We start from the raw sequence: 19633 nt of genomic DNA on the forward strand, positions 1-19633 counted from the left end.
ACTATAAAAATTCAAATAATTGTCTACCTGCAATAGAGCTCCTGAAACAATGTAACAAGATAAACTATATTTGTGGATGATCTGTCACATACATTCAAAACAGTTATTATGCTGACTTACATGCCACAGCCTCAGAAACGTGGAGACATCTTCATGCAGATATTCAGGCAGACCACGGAGGACAGCAGCACGTCGGACATGGACGTTAGCTTGCTCCTTGAGTGTGAGAACATATATTCTTTTTACTTTGGATGCTAAACAGTATAACCACACAACAATTGATATCACAAGAAAGGGCTCTTCCATGACTGAAGAGATCAACATTTTGACAAAGATAATCCACTCTAGTATGAGAATAAAACACCAAGAGGCATAACCGACTCACCTGGAGGTCATAGGAGGCGAATAGCTGATCCAGAAGTTCAGTTTCCTTTCCTTGCCGCCTTCTTCCTGAACAGGCTCTGAAGATGGAGGACCAACTCCGCATAGAAGTGGTTCTTCAGGTTGAGGTTTGTTATCCTGTGAAACTCTGCCAAAATATAAAATGACTATTTAATTCACAGTACAATGTATATGTGGACTGAAGGAAGCAGAGATAAACAGAAACATAACATGCTAAATCTGAGTAAACATGTCAAAGGGACACAAAATAATTATATAGTTGTAATAAATAAAATATTTTCACCTGTGACTCCATTTTCAAGGCAGGCCAGCGTTCCAGGATCTCTCCAACAGGTAGCTCATCATTGATGATCTCATTGCGCCGCAGGGCAAAGGTAGTCTGCATTAACTTTTAAATCAAGGGAATAATAATGTTATAATGTTCAAGTAACTCTGCCCTTGTATCAAAAACAGCAGCACAAAGTTTGCATCTCCAAGCCATTGGAAAACGTAACAATATTCACAGGCACCCTACAAACGGCGGCGTGCGTTGACGCTTGCCTGCGGGCATGTCTGAAGCTAGACCAACAACCAATCACATGAAAGCTACACTTTGCTCCCACAATGCAGTTCGGCTAAGCGTGATGTCACCCCATTCAAAGTGAATGGGCAGAAGTGTCAACGCACGCCGCCATGTCACTCCATTCACTTTGAATGGAGTGACTTCACGCTTTGCCAAACTGCATTGTGACAATCAAATCATATGCCAGTACAAGCTCTAGCCAATCAAACCGCGTGCTTGTGTGTCCGGGGCGGGATATTCATGTAATTGGTTGTTGGTCGAGCTTCAGACAAGCCCGCCGCCGTGTGTGTAGGGGCCGTAAGCATGCCACAGTTGCGCCGCTGCAAGGCTCCACTCGCACCCCCCCCAGCGCGTCACAGTTTCTCCACTGTGAGGCTTACCAGATTGAAGAAGCCATATATCTGCCAGTTGCGTCAGTTTCCTTAAGAGAAAAAACATTAAAGGTTAGCTGGGTTGCAAAGTTTTCACAAAATGAGAAACACTATTTTCGAACCTAAAATGGCGGCAGGCGGCGCGCTTTTCTTCTTTTTTGTTACAGCATGCATGTATGTGCGTGTTTTATTAACTTAGAGGCATATAAATTAATACAACGAGGATTTACGTTCATTTTAATCCACTAACGTTGTACCATAACCGTGCGTTCTGCATGTTTTTAAAAGCAAGCTAACTTGAAACACTAGACTATTAATCTGTTAAATCCGGCAGCCCCCGGTACCGAGGGCTTCTTGTTCACGAAACTTTGTCTCAGGGGCTTCTTAACATTTAAAAACCTATTAATGTGTCTGTTTAGAGTCGGAGAGGTCCTGATAATTTATTCCGGTAAATTACTCTGACCTACTAATTGACCTGACCGAAGTTATTGAGTCTATGTAAGGTTGCTGCTTGGCTCAGATCCACCAACGTCAGCAAGATCTCACCTCTATAACTCCCCGAAGAACCTAGGTTCAATTAACTGCTGTTTCAATTCAGACAACTCTTTTTTAATCTGTTTAAGGGATCCCGAAGGATTTTGATATCAGTAAATGGAGTGTGCTCCTACCTAAGTGTGTGTGGCAGGGTGCAATATTACCTTTGAAGCAGGAGAGGAGTGCACAGGTTGTCTTTTAAATTATCCCAGTCCAACAGGTGGGATCAGTTTATTTGAAGAAAAATAGGTCCAAACTAATACAGGGTTTTTACCTTCTCTCTTTACAACATTATAATCATACTAAAAAAATGGTGCTGTGATCATGTTCAAATGAAACTTTCATTCACAGTCTTACATTTATTACCAAAATGTTTAATTTCAACTGCCCAATTCAGTTGTCATTTTAAAATCTCCCGATAGAATTTAGAGGTATTTCCTCGTAAAAAGACCGGTGTCAATAAAAAGCGCATTCAACTTTTCATTCACCAAATCAATTCACATCAGTTTCATACCGTTTGTCCGACACAGATGGTGGGTACTAACATTCAAAAACACACACCTATCTCCCGCAGGTATTTCGGAGGAAGATCCTCACGGTGGCGGTTCCTAATCACAACCACACTCCTATCCGACACAGATGGCGGGTACTAACATCCACAAACACATACCTATCTCCCGCAGGTATTTCGGAGGAAGATCCTCACGGTGGCGGTTCCTAATCACAACCACATCTCACAACCATGTCTCCCATCAAGTCATTCCACTCAGCATTCCAACCAAGAAATTCACTCAGCATTCAAAGAAATTCACTCAGCCTTTCAACCAACAAATATCAGAGATATTCACCAAGTTTGAGAGAACATTACCGAGAGCTATTAACCCAGCTCTGAAGGACACAGCCTACCGGGAGAGAGTCTACCAGGGGTTCCCCCCCCTCTCTCTCTCGCTCTCTCAAAAAACCAGTCTCTTTATGCTCAAAAAACCGGATCCAAACCCCCAAAAAAAAAACTCCTCCTCTACACCCAATTTGTGGAAAACTGGGCATGGCCTCTAATGTACAAGGCTGAACATGACCCGACATGTTCCATAGCTTATTGCATAAGACACACCTTCCCATGTTAGTGTAAAAAGGACATGACCTCTTTAGGCCTCTAATGTGTTTCTCCTTAAGCTTGGAGCCCCCCTCCCTGTGAACTGCTGCCAGAGGAGAGGGAGAAAACGGCCTATCTCTTATCCGAAACACCCATAACTCTTTTTAGGCTGTACACTCAACTTAACAAACCACTTGGTTTTGTTTATACTGTGACTATAGAAAAACCTAAAATATGAAGTATTTTTCATTGTGGGTTATACAAAAATATAATTGATTATATTTGATTATAACTAACTTTCGTTTTAAGTATTAAACATACTATGAAAACTCACAACACCCTCTTTTCAAAACGCAAAGTTATCAAATAGCAACAGAAAAAATTGTAAGCATACATAGGCTACATATTCAAAAACCGTCAAGAAGCATTCTCATTATGGGTTTATACAAGAATATGATTGATCATATATGATTTATAATTAACTTTCGTTTTTAAGTATTCACTTCATACTATGATCTCAACACCCTCTCTTCAAAACGCAAAGTTATCAAATAGCAACAGATAAAATCGTAAAAACACATACATATTACATCCGTAAAACTCCAAGCATCAATATCATGAAAAGTTCTTCAGTATGTGTAATCAGGACGACCTTTTGATGAACCTGGTGTGAAAAAACACCGAAAACATGGTACCTCACTGGAATGTTCTCGAGCGAGGGGCCCATCTGTTGTTCCAGTGTAGACTCCTAAATCCATGTTGCTATCTGATGTAAATCCTTGACCCTGACCATGGAGGGGTTGCAGTTTTTCGCTGGACGACATCTCCAAACGAAAGGCCAGATAACTCGGTCGACATTTGTTATGGATTTTTTAGACCTCGTCAACTCATGACTTTGTGACAAGGTCAATGAGTCCCCACACAATGATAGCACAAACGAGGAACCAGAGGCATATGAAACAGCTTAGCTGGCACTCGCTCATGACATCCTGTGTGTGCAGTGTGAGATTAGGTGTATGTGGTGCCAGTGTGGTGCTGGTAGTGACTAGGACACGTCACTTGTTGTCGTATTCCATTGGTGACTAGGACACATCACTTGTTGTCGTCTGTTTATACCGTCTCTCCTGGCCTGTGATTACGACCTTGCAGTGGTTGACATGGACCCACGTGGCTCTCTCGGTGACCTTGACCGCTGTCTGGGTGATGAGGAGCACCTGGTAGGGAACTTACCAACGGTTGGATTTCCAGCTCTTTCTCCGGAAGTCCTTGACCAGCACAAAGTCGCCGGGTTGGAGATGGTGAAGTGGACCAATAGCAGGGGGTAGGTAGGGTTGCTGCTACCTGGCGTCTGATATCTGACCATGCAGTTATCAGGTAGTCGTCATCCTTTTCTGGGAAATCCACTGCGATCTGAGTGGCTCAGCGGGTAGAGATGCAGCCTGTCCCACAGAGCTGGAAGAAACTTCATCCTCCCCTAGCAGGGGTACAGGTGACTCAGCCGCTGATCCATGCTGCACAGGTTTCCTGGGTCCAGGACGTGGCTTCACTTGAGGCACTGTGACTGAAGTTTCCCCGCTAGGCAGGTTCAAATCCTCTTGGTAGATTGCTGAGGTATTAATCTCAACAATATAGCTAAAATCAAGTATAAATCATTTCTCTGATTCATAAAAAGTTGTTTCAGTTAAAATAAAAACATCCCCAAGGGTTTTCTCAAGGGGGTCATGTATTCCATATTGCTCTGGAATTTGTATATACAGCAAGGTGATTGTTTCTCCTCTTACTCAGTTGGCCTCTAATGGCAGAAAGCACTGGGCCATAATTTACTCTTATCAGTTTAACGACCTGACAGCCCTACATCTCCATGCTGTGTGAAAACCAGCAAAAAAGAAGGAGAGATGTGCTCAAAAAATCAAATTTCAATGAATACTCTTTTAGGGTGTAAGCGTATAACAATTAAAATAACTGAAAAGAAAACTAATAGTGTAAAGTTAAAAAACAATGAGAAAAATAATATAAAGGTTATTTTCCATTTCCTCTTTGATACTGAGGTATTCTTCATTCAAGCTCTAATGATCCATATGCTAATAGACAGAGTTTCGTCTTGCCATTTTTCTTTGCATAATTCACTAAAGATTCTAACAGTTCTACTGCTAAATCCTTTGTATTTGAGCTATTGCTTGTTACTCAGATTTAAATTCCCTCTTTTGCTCTATCGAATATCCCTTGGTACAGAATTTACCAAGACAAATTCTAACTTATTGCGGGAAGATCCCACAAAAAGCCATCCTCTCCTGTGGAAGAAGCACAGTAACTGCCACGTGTGTGTGCAAAACATGTCATGTGATGTGAGACTAATAGCATCAACAGTGGATGGGTAGGCCGCAGTCATATTCCTATCTGGATTCTAAACTCAGTTGGCTCGGGTGAACCGGTCCTCTCTTCTGGAGTGAAACTACTTTCCCAGAAATTGACTTCACTGTATCCAAACCTTCTGATTTAGTTTTAAGCTAACCCTTCTCTGGACTTCGCCCCTTTCTGGTCACCCATACACGATTTCTGAATTTAAACGGAAAAGGTGTGATAGTTAGATATGACCTGACCTTTGCCCTAGGTAGCTTTTCCATACATATAGGAATATATTCAGCCTTGTCAAATTGATTGGAATGTCCCAATTTGTTTTGCAATTTTTTTTATACTCCACTCTTTGGCTGCTCTAACGCCTGATACTTCTATGGTAAAGACCAGATAGGTGTGATTCCCTTTATCCTGCAAGGGTGACAAAACTTTCTCATTTTTAAAGTGAGTGACATTATCCATTCCTATTTTCTCAGTTTTAGGAAAAAATACTTATATGTTCCGCCATTTTAGCAGACACTGTGTTCCAGTTGCTCTGGTCAGAGGATAAACATGTTTATGACTCCCTTCAATTTTCAAAGGTCACTAGGAAATCCTTATTCCCACTGGGAGTGCGGGTCAGAAAAGGACCTGCTATGTCAGCACTAAAAATGGTTAGTGGTTCTTCCTCTATTATTTTAAGATGCTCAGGATGAACTTTCTTAAACCCATCCACCTCAACACATTGAAGACATGTTGACCATGTGTGTTGTAAGTGCAATCGCAGTTTCGGTAAGAGGATTTTATTGTGGAGACAATATCTTCCATCCATCCATCCATCCATCTTCTCCCGCTTATCCGTGGTCGGGTCGCGGGGGTAGCAGTTCCAGCAGAGAGCCCCAAACTTTCTTTTCCCTGGCGACATCAACCAGCTCTGACTGGGGGATCCCAAGGCGCTCCCAGGCCAGCGAAGAGATATAATCCCTCCACCTGGTCCTAGGTCTACCCCTTGGTCTCTTCCCAGCTGGACGTGCCTGGAACACCTCCCTAGGGAGGCGCCCAGGTGGCATCCTAACTAGGTGCCCGAACCACCTCAACTGGCTCCTTTCGACGCGAAGGAGGAGCGGCTCAACTCCGAGTCCCTCCCTGATGACCGAACTTCTCACCTTATCCCTAAGGGAGACACCAGCCACCCTGCGGAGAAAACCCATCTCGGCCGCTTGTATCCGCGACAATATCTTCTCATCTGAAATAGGCCCACATGGCCTAAACTGCTGTGTAATTCACGCACAACCTAAGGAGCTTCTTCAGGTGGTACGTGAATGCTTCCACCCTTTTTCCATATTCTAGGGAATATGGCAGTCAGGTGGTTAACTCGTCCCGTGCTTTAAGCAAGGTAAAACTTCTCTATTACCCTGATAGTTAAATTTGATCTTATCTGTATGGCTACGGACATGATTCCATTCTACATGCCTGCCTTTAACTCTGCAATAAGACCCTCAATAGATGGGCATGTGTCAGCGCTTCACCTTTCACATTTTTGAACTGCCTTTGTTCCCAATTATTAAGCTCTTCTTTACCCGCTTTTTAACAATAATCACTATCAGTAACAATACGGATGTGTGCTATTTTTCCTTTTTTAGCAAAAAGAAGTCCCTCAACAAATGGCCTTTTCCTCAGCAGGCTGTACCTGGTATTGCACCCTTTTGCTGCAAAGTACTTCACCTGAATTTGTTTTCATTATAAAGGCCCAAGTGGCTACTTGGTCACCTTTTCGCAAACTCCCCTCTGTCAACAATGTTATCTTTGGAGCAGCGGTTTCCTGTAAAGGTGTCATTGTTTCCCTTTGTGGCTTACTTCCTAGGTCCTCTACACACCACATCTGGACCAGACATCATCATCTTCCATTTTCTCCATCTACTCATCATTGCTTTTGCTCCCTGAACAGTTTGTTTAGTAGCTTCAGATATTGAAAAAATAAGGAGTGTATATGCACATTCTGGTACCTTGAGACATTTCCCTCAGGGCTGGATACAATCTGAATGCAAGTGCAAGATGCTTCTCTTCAGGAGAGAATTCTTCCTCTGTTCCTGATCAAGTCATGGACATGAATAACACAGATTTTCTATCACCCTGGTTCCTTATCTCCACACCTCCTCCTAAATCATTCGTGGCTAGATGAACTTCCCAAGCTTTCTTCTTATCTCGCATTGTTAGTTTCTGAGAATTGGTCTCAACATACTATTTTGGTTTTTGATATTTGATATTATTGTTCTGGTGTTAAGATAATTTTTTGAATCTCCCTCTTTTCTTAACAACTGGAGCTATGTCTATTTTAGATCCGACTTGGTTAAGAGTTGATTTGTTCTTTGGTGAGAGGAACACTATTTCCCTTGTGCTGGGGTGGGGGATGGGTAGCCTGCTTTGGGAGATTTCCTTAAAATCTCCAGATCTTCCTCTGTGCTGAGGCCATAAAACTTTTAATGGTCTTTCGTGGTCTGCTCAAATTTTCTTCCCCTCCAGAGGTCACGCCTGTCTTTGACCCCGTGTGCTGCGTGTTTCTGCAGTACCTCGGGAGCATAGAAAAGAGGAGACCTTTTTTCCAAAAGTGCAAGCTCCATTCATGAGCAAAATACCACCACATTTAACTCTCATTGACTTGTCTTTAAAGTGTTCTTTAAGGCTTGAATTGAGTTTTCTGTTGTGTAACGGAAAATCCCATTCCCAAAAAGGGGTCAAAAGCAAATAGTTTAGTTGATTTTGGTAAAGTATTTGAGCTTTAGCTTCGCAAAAAACTTTCTCATATTAGTTTTGAAGATATTGTTGGGGCTTGATATCTGCTGATAGTTCCCACATAGGTTTTTTCTTAAAAGTACATGCAAAACAACCGGTATTTGTGGGTCATCTGATCACCACATCGCCTTCTGACAGTTTAATAGTCCTTATCATATTATCACACTGTGCTTGCATGCTAGGACCTATTCTCTTTTGCCAGAGCTGCTGCTATTTCTCCTGCATGTTTTAGCTTCCTATTAGCAGGGTTTATTAACATGGTTTGTTGATCCAGTTTTAGGATTTTCAATATTTGACATTATTATTTCCAACATTCCTTTCCCTGAATATCATGTCTAACAATGTGTTTTCTTCTGGTAGTAGATGAGATACTCCTAAATGGCATTTTTGAGCTTTTATCCCTGTATGGTGGAGGTAGGGTCTCAGACATTATACCACCTGCTTGTTGCTCTCTGTCAAACGGTAGTCTGACAGGAAAGTATTTTGGTCGCGGTACGCCCGTGGGTCTGGGCTAAGCTGACCAGGGCGGGCAGAAGCTCCGGATTTTGCTTCTGTGTATCCCTCCCTGTGTGGTTGGCTCCGAGTCATTAAAAACTGCGTTCTAACCTCGTCCGCCATTTATTTATTTTTGTTTGTTTGTTTTTAAAAAAACAAAAATGTATTTAAGGGTTTACGTTCACTCTTTTATACACATGCAAGTTCCTAGGCTATTACTCACACCGGATGAATCAGTCCGACTATACCGTCACTTGGTTCTAGGTTACTCTTTCTGGATTCAGCTAGTACATGCGGATACCTCAGTTAAGAGTGTTATGTACCGAGCTTCGAGTTTTTTCAACAGCATAGGTACCTTTAGACCTATGTTTATCTTTATTAAATCTCCCATTAACTCTTCCCCACGTTATGTTTTAACGCAAAAGTTCAAACCGCAGCTCTTTGTCAAGTCCTACCTATACGTTTCAAAGTAATTGGACAGGTACTGAGCAGTGCTCCTACGGCTGACTCCACTAATAGCCACCAAAACCTGTGTTAAAAGGACCACAGGGGCTTCTCAATTTGGCTAGGGGAAGAAGAACCTACTTTAGCTTCTTTAACAGACAGCAATATCCGATATAATATAACCCTCAGTCCGGTGCAATAGTATCAACTTCAATTACTACACTTTTAGGTTTAATTATATATTCTAGCATTTGGGGTAGGTATTTTAACAAGACTTTCAGCCTGTATTTCGCTGATTTGTACTCATCGACTTTTTTCACTAGGTCGTTTTGGTTCTTGTATTTTGACTCTGTAAAAATATTACTTTTCACAGAGCCCCACGTTGGGCGCCATGTTTAGAGTCGGAGAGGTCCTGATAATTTATTCCGGTAAATTACTCTGACCTACTAATTGACCTGACCGAAGTTATTGAGTCTATGTAAGGTTGCTGCTTGGCTCAGATCCACCAACGTCAGCAAGATCTCACCTCTATAACTCCCCGAAGAACCTAGGTTCAATTAACTGCTGTTTCAATTCAGACAACTCTTTTTTAATCTGTTTAAGGGATCCCGAAGGATTTTGATATCAGTAAATGGAGTGTGCTCCTACCTAAGTGTGTGTGGCAGGGTGCAATCTTACCTTTGAAGCAGGAGAGGTGTGCACAGGTTGTCTTTTAAATTATCCCAGTCCAACAGGTGGGATCAGTTTATTTGAAGAAAAATAGGTCCAAACTAATACAGGGTTTTTACCTTCTCTCTTTACAACATTATAATCATACTAAAAAAATGGTGCTGTGATCATGTTCAAATGAAACTTTCATTCACAGTCTTACATTTATTACCAAAATGTTTAATTTCAACTGCCCAATTCAGTTGTCATTTTAAAATCTCCCGATAGAATTTAGAGGTATTTCCTCGTAAAAAGACCGGTGTCAATAAAAAGCGCATTCAACTTTTCATTCACCAAATCAATTCACATCAGTTTCATACCTTTTGTCCGACACAGATGGCGGGTACTAACATTCAAAAACACACACCTATCTCCCGCAGGTATTTCGGAGGAAGATCCTCACGGTGGCGGTTCCTAATCACAACCACACTCCTATCCGACACAGATGGCGGGTACTAACATCCACAAACACATACCTATCTCCCGCAGGTATTTCGGAGGAAGATCCTCACGGTGGCGGTTCCTAATCACAACCACATCTCACAACCATGTCTCCCATCAAGTCATTCCACTCAGCATTCCAACCAAGAAATTCACTCAGCATTCAAAGAAATTCACTCAGCCTTTCAACCAACAAATATCAGAGATATTCACCAAGTTTGAGAGAACATTACCGAGAGCTATTAACCCAGCTCTGAAGGACACAGCCTACCGGGAGAGAGTCTACCAGGGGTTTCCCCCCCTCTCTCTCTCGCTCTCTCAAAAAACCAGTCTCTTTATGCTCAAAAAACCGGATCCAAATCCCCAAAAAAACAAACTCCTCCTCTACACCCAATTTGTGGAAAACTGGGCATGGCCTCTAATGTACAAGGCTGAACATGACCCGACATGTTCCATAGCTTATTGCATAAGACACACCTTCCCATGTTAGTGTAAAAAGGACATGACCCCTTTAGGCCTCTAATGTGTTTCTCCTTAAGCTTGGAGCCCCCCTCCCTGTGAACTGCTGCCAGAGGAGAGGGAGAAAACGGCCTATCTCTTATCCGAAACACCCATAACTCTTTTTAGGCTGTACACTCAACTTAACAAACCACTTGGTTTTGTTTATACTGTGACTATAGAAAAACCTAAAATATGAAGTATTTTTCATTGTGGGTTATACAAAAATATAATTGATTATATTTGATTATAACTAACTTTCGTTTTAAGTATTAAACATACTATGAAAACTCACAACACCCTCTTTTCAAAACGCAAAGTTATCAAATAGTAACAGAAAAAATTGTAAGCATACATAGGCTACATATTCAAAAACCGTCAAGAAGCATTCTCATTATGGGTTTATACAAGAATATGATTGATCATATATGATTTATAATTAACTTTCGTTTTTAAGTATTCACTTCATACTATGATCTCAACAGTGTCATACCCACTTAACGAAACTCAGCTAACTGAAGATACGAACCATTTTTACCGAAACAAAACACAAGTCTCACTATTAAATTAGTCTAAATTAGCGCACAGAACTCACGGTATAAATACTTTATTATAGGCTACTTATCGTAACTGCGCATACAAGATATCAGATTAAAGCTGAGATTCCACAGATTCTAGAAGTATTAGTATCATCACTGCACGATCATTACCTTTGCTGAGTTACATGTATTTGAAAACGCTGGGGGTATAAATTACCTTGTAAAATGAATAGTCTAGTGTTTCAAGTTAGCTTGCTTTTACAAACATGCAGAACGCACGGTTATGATACATTGTAGTGGATCAAATTAATCCTCTATGCCTCTAAATTAATAAAACATGCCCAGAAATGCGGTAAAAAATGAAGAAAGAAAACGCGCCGCCTGCCGCTATTTTAGACTTTTCCAGAAAACTTTTGCAACACAAACGTTCCACTTTGAGATATGACTTAAAACAATATAAAAATACTGTCTTACACGTAAGTTAAATCATTTCTCAAGTGAGGGAGATATTAAATGTAGGCTAGCTAACAAGAGCTCAAATCAAACTAACAGAAATTAATAACACATCATTTAAATACTGTGCAAAGGCAGTAGTGCGGCCAAAAAAAAGGATCACGATTCCGGCACGGTGGACAAAGTATTCTTAAAAGTCTGAGCGACTTCAACAGAGGCGAGGGGCTAATGGCGGACTCTGGTGAAGGCATGGGCGTCTAGGCACGTCGGGGGCGGAGCACATACGTGATGACGTCAGACCAGCGTCAGACAGATTCAGTAAAAATGTTTGATTACTATTACCAATATGACCCTAAGTGGTTGAACACTGTATACACAATATTAAAAATCAGTTCATAGTCATCAGAAAATTAGCGGTGAATTAACTTTTTTAAATGTTTGAGTTAAAACAACCCATTTTCTTTCAGAAGCTTGTAATGTTCGGTCTTACACAGTGTGCAAGAACACTGGTGATTCTGTGAAATCACTGGCTGATTAGTGGTTTTGCAAAATCACTGTTGTGGTTGTAGTGGTTTTTCAAAATCACCTAGTTACTAGTGATTCAACAAGTTACAGAATTGTATAATTATATAAATATAGATTAAAATATAGGTTCCCTTGTGTTGTGAGAAATGACAAAAAGATTGTTCCAGAATGATTCAGAAGTGGGAAAATGAATAAAGCAACCTCTGGGTTAAAAATAACCCAGGCAGGTGTTCAACTGCAATTGAAGCCCTAATAACCCCTTTGACCCAGCATGAACAACCCACCAGTGTGTTTACAGTACCCAAATAACCCATAATTATGACCCAGACAAATCAACCCAGCAATGTGTTTATAGAAATAACCCAGCATTTTTTAGAGTGAACAAATATCTAAAAAGATATAAGTTCAGAATGCTCACTCACACATCTCTGCTGCGGCTCGTGCGACAAGACGACTGGTTTACATCAGTCGACCTGAAAGATGCGTATTTTCACATCCCAGTATATTACCCACACAGGAAATATCTGATATTCGCATTTCAGGGGATCTGTTATGAATACAGAGTACTCCCCTTCGGTCTGTCTCTCAGTCCAAGGGTGTTTGTACGATGTACGGAAGCCGGGGTATTCAACAGGGTATTCGCCTGGCGACCTACATTGGACGACTGGCTGCTTCTCGCACAGTCGGAGCAGGAGGCTGTTACGCAGACAAATGTCCTCGTAAAGCACCTGCTCAACCTGGGTTTCATAATAAACACAGAGAAGAGCATGTTGTGCCCCGCGCAGACTATACTCTTCCTGGGTTTACGCCTGAACTCGGTGCCCTTTTCAGCTTGCTTGTCAGCGCGCGGAGAGTGATGGTTACTGTGAAATGCGTATGGCACTGCGCCACTGGCTGCACCCGACTTTTCTAGTACGAGGTGTGCCTATGGGTGCTGTCCTTTCATGGAAAGTGGTCACCACGGACGCATGACAGGTTGGGGAGGTATTTATGAAGGTCGCCCGGTGAGGGGTCTCTGGAGCAGAGACCTCCAGAGGGCGCACATAAATTACCTGGAGCTTTTAGCGGTGTTTCTCACCCTAAAACGCTTTCTGCCTTTCCTCAGGGGACATCACCAACACATCCTCACTCCCAGGTCGGCCTATGTTGACGTTATGTCAAGTCCTGTGTCGGCTTTTTCCAACGCAAGGGGGGGGGCCTTAGCGTCCATTTTCAACGCAAGGGGGGGCCCTTAGCGTCCATTTTCAGCTTTCCGGGATGTCCATATGCTTCTATGGACGCTCATGGAAGCACGGCATTCGTTTGTGTCGGCTGCCCTTAAAGGCAATGTGAGCGTCCATTCTCATTGGATAACGGAGAATTGTACACCCAGAAGTAAGTATTCCCCTTACTGTCGATTGATTTTACAGTGATATCTGCACTACTCATCGACTAAAAAACACCAGATTATCCTTGTTAATTACACAACATTGATTGGTTTAAATTGTGTGCAATGCTTTTGTATTTTTCCCCTTCGATTCGGAGAAACAAATATTTTTTCGGAGTAAAGGATGGCAGAAGACACTACACTACCCAGAATCCCCAGCTATCGTTTGGACTACACCATGTGCTCTGTTTGACAAACCCCGTGATAGTCCTCAAGCTCTGTGATTGGAGAGTGTGCTCCGAGGGTTACGCCGAGCCTCGAACAGCACTTGAAATGGGATGGAACCACGGCAGACTGTCCAAAACTGGATTTGAACGGGTCCACCGCGTCCCCCCCTCCCCCACCCCGTCCCCAGAACTACACATGCTGGCTATTCTGTTTCGCAACATGTTCTCTATCTATGGCACGTCTCTACTGGGAGTTGTAGTTTTAAAAGATGTTTTCGTATTTCCCATAATAAGAAGTTGCCAGTATTAAACTGTGTACATCCCTGGAGGTTTAGGGGATAGGAAACACTCACATTTAAAACATATAATTAATAAATGGGTGAAAATTGCTTGTGCCCATAATGGGCAGCATTAATATATATATACACACATGCCAGCTAAGGTCAGAAGAGCTTTATTTAACAGCTGGTCTTATGTTTGTGACCCCTGTTGTTAATTGATAACATAACATTACATTAATTGATAAGCCTGAAACATGCACTTGTCAAGGTTCAGAGGCACATTTTGCAAATATGGCAGTAGCCATCGATCAGCTTAAGATAAGATATACTTTATTGATCCCAAGTTGGAACATTTGCGTTACATCAGCATGTGTAACAGTTAAATATGCAGTGGTGTTTATTTGTAAATCATGTAGTATAATCACACAAATTCTGTGTTTTATATTCAACAATTCTGTGTTATTTATTTATTGATTGCTGATACCTGACAAGGCCGGAGATGAATATCTACATACATCTTATAAGAGTATAATACATTATGTATAATATCAGTTAAAATAAGTGCTTCAACATAGTTAACATTGCTGGAGGTATGCACAAATATTGATAGATGTCTTGTAATGCACTATTGAGGAACCTGCGACCCAAGTTTTTCATTCAATGCATAACTACACCATAGTTGTGTAGGCCTATATGATATGTCAATAAACCTTAGAAAATCTTGAAATCTTGAAAGGGATATGCAAAATAGTAATTATATACAGTCTTTAATTAACTATTAGTAGAGAATAACGAGTAATGAATATACTTTATAGGGATCCTATTAATATCTAATAATAAAAATAATGAAATTCAATAACATGCTTTAACCACTAGGTGTCCCTTTATATCAGCTGTGCATCTTTATGGTGTAAATACAGCCTATCTATCAATTGGATCAAATATAAAAGTCAGCCGAATTAGTGTTGATACTGCAAGGAGACGTATTGTGTGAAAAGAAATGTAAGATGTTGTTTAATGGCTGATCTATTTCACGTTTTCAGTTCCTCATGTTTGTCTAGAAGTCTTCTCATCAGGGCTCTATAAATACAGAACTACGGCAAATATGTAATATTTAATGCAGCCGAACCGTGTATTACAATGCCGGTATGTGATGACTTTCAAAGAGAAAAGCAAGCACACTCGGAATAAAGTATTTATTTATTTTTTTTAAATGTTTTCGGTCTGTTTCCGGTATTTGTTAATGACGATGTGCTCTGAGATGTGAGACTGGAATTGCACAGGGGGAAATAACGTAGGCTATCTTTAGATGCGGATTTTGTTAAACTAATATGTTTGCGCTGTGGACCAACACTATACATTGACGGGGAAGGGGGTAGCAATAAAGATAACACCATTAAACAGTTACACAACATAACAGAAATAATATCGATAGCAGCGTCCCTAGCAACCACCTTGGTAACAATGAAAACGTTATGGACGCAATTTCCTGAAGTAATCTTCGTAATAACTAGCAAACTAAAGATCATGTACATCCACTGCACACATAATCTGAAATAACAACTCATATTTCTCGCATCAAATGGCATCAAAACGCATTTTAATGGCCAAACTAACATTAAAATAGGCATTTTCCACCGAGAATAAAACGAAGTTCGGCCATGTTTTATTTTTCTGCAGGGAGAAATTTGAAGATCACGTGACATCAAACAGAGCACATGGTGTAGTCCAAACGATAGCTGGGGATTCTGGGTAGTGTAGTGTCTTCTGCCATCCTTTACTCCGAAAAAATATTTGTTTTTCCGAATCGAAGGGGAAAAATACAAAAGCATTGCACACAATTTAAACCAATCAATGTTGTGTAATTAACAAGGATAATCTGGTGTTTTTTAGTCGATGAGTAGTGCAAATATCACTGTAAACTCAATCGACAGTAAGGGGAATACTTACTTCCGGGTGTACAATTCTCTGTTATCCAATGAGAATGGACGCTCACATTGCCTTTAAGGGCAGCCGACACAAACAAATGCCGTGCTTCCATGAGCGTCCATAGAAGCATATGGATATCCCAGAAAGCTGAAAATGGACGCTAAGGGCCCCCCTCTTGCGTTGAAAATGGACGCTAAGGCCCCCCCTCTTGCGTTGGAAAAGCCGACACAGGACTTGACATAACGTCAACATAGGCCGACCTGGGAGTGAGGATGTGTTGACATCACGTCCTCGTGAGGACAGACACTCATCACTCCCGGTACGTGCGTCGCTCTCAGAGAGAGTGGTGGTGGTGGGGTTATGGTATGGGCAGGCGTATGTTATGGACGACGAACACAGGCCACTCGATTTACAACATTACCCTAACCCTAACCCTAACCCTAATCCTACCCCTCACACGATATACTTACTGGTTTTTGGACCCCCCCAGACCCCCCCAATAAAGCAAAACTGCACATTTCAGAGTGGCCTTTTATTGTGGCCAGCCTAAGGCACACCTGTGCAATAATCATGCTGTCTAATCAGCATCTTGATATGCCACACCTGTGAGGTGGGATGGATTATCTCAGCAAAGGAGAAGTGCTCACTATCACAGATTTTTTCAGATTTGTGAACAATATTTGAGAGAAATGGTTATTTTGTGTATATAGAAAATGTTTTAGATCTTTGAGTTCATCTCATGAAAAATGGGAGCAAAAACAATAGTGTTGCGTTTATATTTTTGTTCAGTGTACATACAAGTAAGAACACCTGTCGTCTGTGAAACCTCCTCCTTACTGCAGAACGTCTCTCATTATGTTATAATGATTTTTAACGGACGTTGTCTGATTATTAGGGCCGGGACTCGATTAAAAAAATGAATCTAATTAATTAGAGGCTTTGTAATTAATTAATCGAAATTAATCGCATTTTTAATCACATATAAATATTTGACCTGAGAACAGTGAGAAGCAATTTTTTTCACATGGATTTTAGTATACCATTAGGCGCATTCACACCGCAGTACTTTTCCCACAAAGGTTCATGAGAACTCTTTGAACCTGGGGGTGGATTAGGCAAATGAAGCCGCTGACGTCACTTCTTCTTCTTCTGCTTTGGGTTTACTGGCAGGCCGCAAACCACTTCACGGCGTATACTGCCGCCCAAAGTCCCCGGCCGGAAGTTCCCGGAGATGGGGACTGGCTTCAGTAGAAGCTGCTGGGAGTCCCAGCAGCTTCTACTGAAGCCTTCCGAGTAAATCGCCAGAACGCCGACACCTCCTCATCTCCACCGCTCCCATGTTTTATTTTGTGTTGCCATAAGTTAGTCTCTCTGCATTTCTGCGCTGGGCTAATGCTAATAATGCTAATGCGAGGATAATAAAATGGCGGCTTCACAAAACCTTTTGGGAGTTTTACGGGGCGTGGTTTGCAATCCGCCCAGCCAATCAGACATATAGCTCTTTTCTCACAAGAGAGCCGCACGAAAGTCCCTGCTCTCTAGCAGCTCTCTGCTCTCTAGCAGGGACTTTCGTGGGGGTAAAAAGGTTCTCATGAACAAATTTTAGTACCGGCTCTTTTTGGTGTGAACGCGATAAAAGAGGCTAACGTCCACGCTAGCTTCCACGCTAGCTGCTATATGTTTTGCATTGAGGTGATACTTGAGGCTTGATGTGCTGCGGTGATATGCAAATTCCTTTTTGCATAATTTGCACACAACCGTGCTCTTATCGACGCTTCCATCCGTCCGTTTTTTAAAACAACATTTCCCACTGTTGTTCACTGTGGTTTGTTGTTGTCTGAAGTCATGAACATTAGTTGGTGCTCCAGTATAATCGGTACGCCTGAAACTCATCCAGTGAGAAACGTTCCGTGGTGCAAAAATAAGTGCGATTAAAATGCGTTAATTTTTTTAACGCGTTAATTTTTGTGTAATTAATTAATCTTAATTAACGCGTTAAAGTCCCGGCCCTACTGATTATATAATCATATGCGCGGGCCGCTAGTGTCTGTTGATCTCCAGATTAACAGCAGCATGAGAATAACCTGCCGAAAGTGCCGATGCTCCATGGCGGAGGCTCCGGTAGAGATTGTCGGGATTTGCGTTTTTACCCCCTTAATGTCTGACCAATGGTTGAACAGCATTTCCGTGCACATGACTTGTGTTTAAAGTTTATAGTCCGTTTGAGTTTTGCCTGTGTGAACGCAAACCGAACCTTCTGAAAAATGAAACAATGTAACAAACTGTCGTCTGGTGAGCACCAGAAAACGGACTATTAGGTGTGAATGCACCCTTATTTTGATACTAATAAGATCGGGACTCTTATTTTGAAGGAACTTTTACCGCAAATGTAGTGCATGGAGATGCATGGAGATGCATTGGCCGATAGCTACATGAACTTTGCTACATTTGGGTTTCAATTGTCTTGTTTGTCACTTTTGGTTTTCTTAGAAAAACACAGCATCTTCCAGCCACACATCCACTCAGTCAGACCGGCACACCAAATACTGTCACCGACCAAGGAAGAGAGGGAAAATAGTCCAGAGAGAAGCTAAGCTAACCCAGCTAGGTCCTGAGGTTATTTCACTACCCAGGCCCTTTCTCATTTCATCAAATCCCCCTCCTCGACTCCTCGGTCCTCCGGTAGTGACCCGGAAATGAATTTCAGTGCGCCATGTTGAAGGACATCTAATTTCTCTAAATGCACTTCGAGGACCGAGGATCGAGCATCGAGGAGGCTCTCTGGAGGAGCTATAACCGAGCATACACTGATGGGTCCTCCACGGCTCCTTCGTGGATGCATTTCCGGGAACAGAGATGTTTCAAAGAGTCGTGACGCACGGCCGGACTTATCTCAGCCAATGACAGCTCTGCATGCGTCCCCTGGATATTATTTTATTAACTGCTTTTATTGCGACGCGATGTTTACAGTGAGAACAGCTATGAGGTCCGTGCAGAAAGCAGAGCAGTGTGTATAGGCCGCCCGAGGCTATATACAGGACGGTCCTGTACACAACGCCAAATGGCTATATACAGGACCGTCCTGTACACAGCTCCCTGAAATGGCTATATACAGGACGGTCCTGTATATAAGGTCTCTGAAATGGCTATATACAGGACCGTCCTGTATATAAGGTCTCTGAAATGGCTATATACAGGACCGTCCTGTATACAAGCTCCGAAATGGCTATATACAGGACCGTCCTGTAAACAGCTCTCTGAAATGGCTATATACAGGACGGTCCTGTGGATAAGATATCTGAAATGGCTATATACAGGACCGTCCTGCAGCTAACGTCAAATGACTATATACAGACCGGGCTATTATAGCATGCTTAAGCAAGTTTCGCGGGTGGTAATGTAGGGATAGGATTCACAGATAAATATTCTCACGACAACATTATTTTCAATGAGTTTCCCCTCAATATAAAAGTGTGGCAATTAAATCTCTTTCCATGCCAATTGCTTAGCTTTTTATGCTGATTTCAGTCTTTTTTTTGGCTTATCTTTTTATGTTGTTTCAATCATTTTCTACTTTATATTTTCCAATGCACAATGTTTTACTTGTAAAGGATATCACTGCATACTTTAAAGACTAC

At 41.7% G+C, this 19633-nt stretch overlaps 1 long non-coding RNA gene across 1 annotated transcript; it reads right to left on the bottom strand.

The window, feature by feature from the left end:
- Positions 1-475: 475 nt before the first annotated feature.
- Positions 476-1460, bottom strand: LOC117548781. Its single transcript, XR_004569367.1, has 3 exons — positions 1345-1460; positions 686-790; positions 476-529 (listed from the first exon to the last, which is right to left on the bottom strand). It is a non-coding gene; the product is annotated as an uncharacterized LOC117548781 (long non-coding RNA).
- Between the last annotated feature and the right edge of the window lie 18173 nt (positions 1461-19633).

This window comes from Gymnodraco acuticeps, unplaced genomic scaffold (assembly GCF_902827175.1).
Source record: "Gymnodraco acuticeps unplaced genomic scaffold, fGymAcu1.1, whole genome shotgun sequence".
NCBI lineage: Eukaryota > Metazoa > Chordata > Actinopteri > Perciformes > Bathydraconidae > Gymnodraco > Gymnodraco acuticeps.